Source organism: Miscanthus floridulus, chromosome 14 (genome assembly GCF_019320115.1).
Source record: "Miscanthus floridulus cultivar M001 chromosome 14, ASM1932011v1, whole genome shotgun sequence".
Lineage (NCBI taxonomy): Eukaryota > Viridiplantae > Streptophyta > Magnoliopsida > Poales > Poaceae > Miscanthus > Miscanthus floridulus.
Genome location: NC_089593.1, coordinates 86,756,395 through 86,762,394, shown reverse-complemented (window position 1 = coordinate 86,762,394; position 6,000 = coordinate 86,756,395).

Below are 6,000 nucleotides of genomic sequence, written 5' to 3'. Positions count from 1 at the left end.
TTTTTGGGCATGACACTGACACTTGCTCCAAGATCACATAACGTGTTCTCAAAGTTCTATCTTTCGAACGAACAGTCGATAATGCGGCATCCTAGATCCTTCTTGACAGGTGAAGTGTTTAGGATGGTCGCACTACACTCCTCCTTAAACTTGATTACCTCAGTGGAAAGCAGTGGTCTTTTGCTGTTGAGGATGTCTCTTAGATATTTTGCATATGTAGGTACCTAAATGGCATCTAGCAACGGAATATTGATATATAATTTTTGAATTACCACTACGAACTTACCAAACTACTCATCTATTTTGGCTTTTCGATTTCTACGTGGAAATGGTAGGAGGGTCATGTCATGAAAATCTTGTTGTAACTCTCGCTCTTGTGGCCCAACTTGTAACACCCTAGTGTTAAGCACTGCATTTGGCACCTGCATTTCATGAGCACAAGCATCATCCAAGTATTCATGAACATGAGCATAAGAAATTTCATCTCATTCTTATACCTTATCACATGAAATATTGATTGTATATATATGCTTATGCTAGTAATCATATGTGACCAATGTATGAAATGGTTGTGAGGTCATGAAAACACCTTAGACACATGTAGAATGCTAATTGGAACAATGTTTACATTCATGACTGTCGACATAGAATTTTGTTCTGTGCCGAGGACACACGTAGTAAGCCGGAAGGGTCCGCTTCATGGAGCAGATCCGCCTAGCTTCAGTGCAGGGGTGGTCGATCCTACGCAATCCTCCCAAGGCGTGCCAGTCAATTTGACCCTGCAACTAATAATGAGAAAGTTCATCAGTAATTAAGGGTGGAACTTACTGGTGTTGCCAGACAGTTCCGAATATATGGCTGTGAGAGCCGATATGATAGGAAATCGTCTAAATAGCCAATTCCAGTATATTCATGAGAATAAGTCAGTTAGAGCTCATGGGGTCGTGTGAAGAGAATCGGTTATCATTTAGGATAAACATCATTTAAACGAATATTAATCAACGGCAATGAGATATCAACGATGATCGGTCCATACTGAGCCAATGATTACGAGTAACCGAACTCCTCCTTATATAAAGAAACAATTCAACATCACTTAATCGTTTAATAAAGATAAATCTAATGAACATGTTAGATCTCATCTATTACCATGACCTGTGGGGCATGAGGCAGAATCATGCAGGTCGTAATATAATAACAAGATCATGGGGCTAACACATCTTTCAACTTATCCCTACTTCAACGATCTCGTGATGTGAACTGTTCATGAAAGCATTCGATATCGGCTAAACAGCCAATTCAGGCATAGCGCATAGTTAAGGTCGTGTCTTCTTAGGAATGGGTCTATCAACCAACGATCCCCACTCCATGGTGCCAACTGTGGGGTGAGAGGCAGAATCCCACAGGCCATGATGATGGGCCATGAAATGGTTCTCGCTAACTGATAGATCTACTCAAGATTGAACACGCCTTAATCGCATGCTATGCACGATTAAGATTGACACAAAACAGCCGATAAAAACATAACTTATCGCTTAAGATGCAGATTAGATCAGTTCTAGATTAGCAAACGATGAGTTAAACAAGATATAAGGCCGATCCAGATCAATCTCAATCGGGCAGAGTGATATTGTTGTAATTAGATAAACAATGAAAGCAATAAGCAATATCGGTAACTTAATGAATCTACCAAAGACTGCCATACTAAGGTAGAGATGATAACTTGACCTTGATCTAATTCAAGCAGTGGGGTGTAAGGCAGAATCACATAGGCCATACTTGAATTAGGCAAGAGTCGATAACTAGCTTATACTAGAGCCGCAGTGGGGGTTGACCGGATCGATGCAGCCATATGAACAGAGGTATAAACCATGACGGTACTTACAACAAGCAGTGGAGGTCGACCGGATCGATGCAGCCGTACTTGCCGAAGAACTCACCGAGATCTACTCTACTCCTACTCCTAAGGGGTGGCCGGAGCTAAAAAAAGTAATTGACTTGTATTTAATTGATTGGTTGTCCCTTACAATAGCCGGGGTTTGGTATTTATACCCGGAGCCTAAAACAAACCTTACTCGAGTATGACTCAATATAATCTTTGGTATAATGAAAACATTCCTAATTTAAGATAACTTGGACTCTAATCTTTCCCTTTTTGTAGAGTCTGACATGTAATTTCCCGGTGCCAACCGTAGTTCATCATTGCGGTCTGCTGTCGTCACCCTAATATATCCGATTCCAGAGTTGTATTTGAATCGGCTGACATCAATCTTTCTTGACTGCCATAACCTTGAAAGCCTATGAGTTCCCATGTTCTTTCTCCCAAATTTTGGTGTAAACACATGCCCCCCAAATTTTGGGATAAAATGGTTTTATCCCAAAATTCTGACTCATCGGTTTACCGTGCCGCAACCGTCCTTATCCGAGAAATACGCATAACTCCTGACTTTTCGGCCTGAGCCTCACATAACATCAATAGTGCCTCTTTCGACACACTCAGCCTTTTTGTTTTCCCCTCTTTTCTGGAGCCAACTTCAACAGCCGACGCCGCCGTCACTAGGGACCCAAACCCTAGCAAATCTGCCGTTCTGTCAAACCATTTATTCGAGCTATCTTTGTTAGATCTGGACTTGCTCCGGCTGTGATGGCGACCCTCGATCATGTTCCTGAGGTATGTTTCCAGTTTCCATCCTCCAGGTGTCGACCGTTACCCTGTATTTCTGCTCCTTTTGAATTTATTTTATCTGATTTCTAGGAAATGAAGAATGAGATCTTGATTCCATCGGCTGTTGTCTCTAATGCTTACTTCCTTGGACCAATGGGAGACCCTAATCCATCTGATTTTATCTACCAAGAAACCCACCAGATCCCTTTCAACAGCCGTAGTGGACTTGTCTTCTTGGAACAAAACTCCCTTCAGAAACTAGCCTAAAGCGCCTAAGGGATGGAGAGACTAGTTTTGTAGGGTATCCGCGAAAAAGGGTGGAGATTGGGAGCTTTATGACCTGAATCAGTGTCTGACACTTTCGTTGTCTAAAATGGAGAGAAACAATTCACTCCTGATCTCTGCTTCTTATTTTTGGTCCAATGCTCTAAATGCTTTCATTTTTGGCCATGGTACGATGACCATTACCCTGGCCGATGTATACATGTTGACCGGCCTTAGAACTACTGGATCAATGCAACCTTATGAGTACTTGAGTGCTGGTTCCAAAAGACTGACCAAGATAGTAGACTGTACTAGATGGGCGAGTTACATTTTGAATCATGTTGAGGATGGATCATCTGTCAGTGAACAAGAGTATGTGGCCTTTCTAAATATGTGGCTAGAGAAATTTATCTTTTGTGGGTCGTCTTGTGGTCCGACTTATAATTACAAACTTATGGCAGAACACCTAGTATTAGGTAAGGATATCCCTCTTGGAAAATATCTACTGGGAGCTGCTTATCATTTGATGTACCAAGTGGCTGCTCAACTGTTGAAAAATGAACCAGTATAGACTATCATCGGCCCTTGGTGGCTGATACAATTGGGGCTCAATCTATACATGCATAAGTTGGTAAGGCCTGATCTCAAAGATCTAAGTTTTCCCTCCTCCAGGACCGATCCGGAGCTTTCCTAGCTAGAAATCAAATGTCCTGAACTTGAGAAGGAACTAGAAAGCGTGAAAGCTGCAATTGACCATCGCAAGTTTACTCTGGCCCAAATCCCCGATGCCGTCAAACAGAAGAAACGGGAATTGCTGGCCAAAGTAAAAAGAAGCAGAGCCATTCGTAGCAGTCTTGAGAACACTCCTAGAACAGCTGAAGAGTATGAGCAAAAGATTGCAGAAGTCGATGTCGTCCAACTAGAATTATTGAAAATTATCCACGATGTCTTGAACTTGTAATTCATAAGTTAATGCATGTATGACCATACTTTCCTATTGTCTCGTTGTATCTTTGTTTTGACTAAAGAGCCGATTTAAGACAACCGATCTCAGACTTCTGATCTTAATCCAGTTGAGTCTGCAAACACGGCTTCTATTAAGAGAATCCTTCGATTTCCCTCCTTCAACCATTTGGTACCTTTGCGTATGACTGCTTTTTTCTTTTGTCTTTGTTCTATAGGCGATACATATCATATCGGCTATTACTGTCTTTGAAGATTTTTATTTTTGAACTAGAGGCGATACCCTTCTAGTATCGGCTATTAGAGCCGAGAATGAATCGGCTATCGAATGTTGCCCGGGTGTCAGGACAACGTACCATAGAAACTTTCACATCAAAAGTCGAATGAGCAATCAACCCAGGTCGAACATCCTGTTAAGTGAAACATGACTTCTTCGAATCCATTAACTCTGAGTCACACTTACACTTTAACTCAACATTCACATACGTCGGCCTAAAACCCATCTCCAAGACTTAATACTCATTTTTCCTTTGATCCAACGGCCGACGTGAAGTTGTCACTTTTCCACTAAAACAAACTCTCAGAGCCGATCGCCTGCATCGGCTGTTGGCTTTCATTGCTGATCTTAATGAAGCCTCCTTCCCATGTCTTGCTAGAGAAACACTCGAAATCTCCTAGTTCCCAAAAGACTAGATCGACTGTTGCAATGCTTACGGACTCATCAGCATGAACCAGTTCAACATCATTTCCATGCCATTGAATCAAACACTGATGAATGGTCGACGGTATGCAGCAATTCGCATGAATCCAATCACGACCGAGGAGTAAATTGTATGATCCTTTCCCATCAATGACAAAGAATGTGGTGAGCAGAGTTTTACTCCCAATTGTTAGTTCGACGTTTATTACCCCTGGGTCTTGGATGTATTTCCTTCGAAGTCTCTAAGCATCATGTCTGTCTTGAGCAAATCTCCCGGTCCCTTGCCAAGCTTACGGAAAGTGGTGTATGGCATAAGATTGACAGAAGCACCTCCGTCCACCAACATCTTGTTCATCGGCTTTGCATCAACAAAACCTTTCATATATAAAGCCTTTAAGTGCTGATGCTTGACTGGCTTATCAAATATTGCTTGCTGCACAACTGTTAACTTGGCAACCATTTCTTCATACTCTGACTCATCGTAGTCTGAATAAACTTCCTGATCTGCCAGAGCTCTGAATTCTGATGGTAATAGAAAAGCCATTTGGATATTAGCCGATGGTTGCTTTCTATCGACTATTTTCTTGGTGCGCCACACCTGAGTTTTACCGGGTGCCTGAGCCTGTTCCATCTCTTTGTTCCTCAGGCGCTACACCCTCCTCTTTTGGCTTCTCGTCAAATCTCCTAGGCACCACTGGCCTTCCTGCCATGTGTATCTTCTTTCAGTGCCTTCCTCTTCATGATCAGCCCAGTCCTGTCCAATGACTCTTTTTCCCAACCGATCATGAACACTTTCGCTTTTTAAGTGCTGATCCATGTTGTTATGATGATATGCATCTTGAGCATGGATAGACCGGCGGTTGGTTCGAGATTGCCTATACTTCTGATATTGATTGCTACATTCTAGATAGTCATGTCTGGTAGGCAGCTTCAAACCTTCATTCCAGCAATGCCTAAAGAAGGGACAATTCCAATGTAATTCAGCTTGTTCCCTTTCATACCTCTCTTCTTCTAATTGATGCTGGTATGCTTGATCTTTTAACCAACGTTGATAATCCTTTTCCTTTTGCTGCTACCATTTATTCAACAGAATCCGAGATGTGACCCACGGCTTTGACATCTCTGCTTTTGACGTCTTCCTCTGCTCGTATCGGCTCTTTTGTTCTGCACGACGTCTTCTAATCTCTCTATACTCATCAGCCGATATTTGTATTTTGGGATCGACTATCCTAGCTTCTCTCGATTTAGTTGATGTTAGGACCTTAGTTTTTCCTTTGAACAGCCCAGCATCTACCATGTTCTGATCTCCTGGGAAAGGATTATCATCGACTTTCATCTTCCGAGGTGTATCGAATTTGAGCCTCCCTTGCTGAATAGCTCTCTATACATGCTGCTTGAAGATCCTACA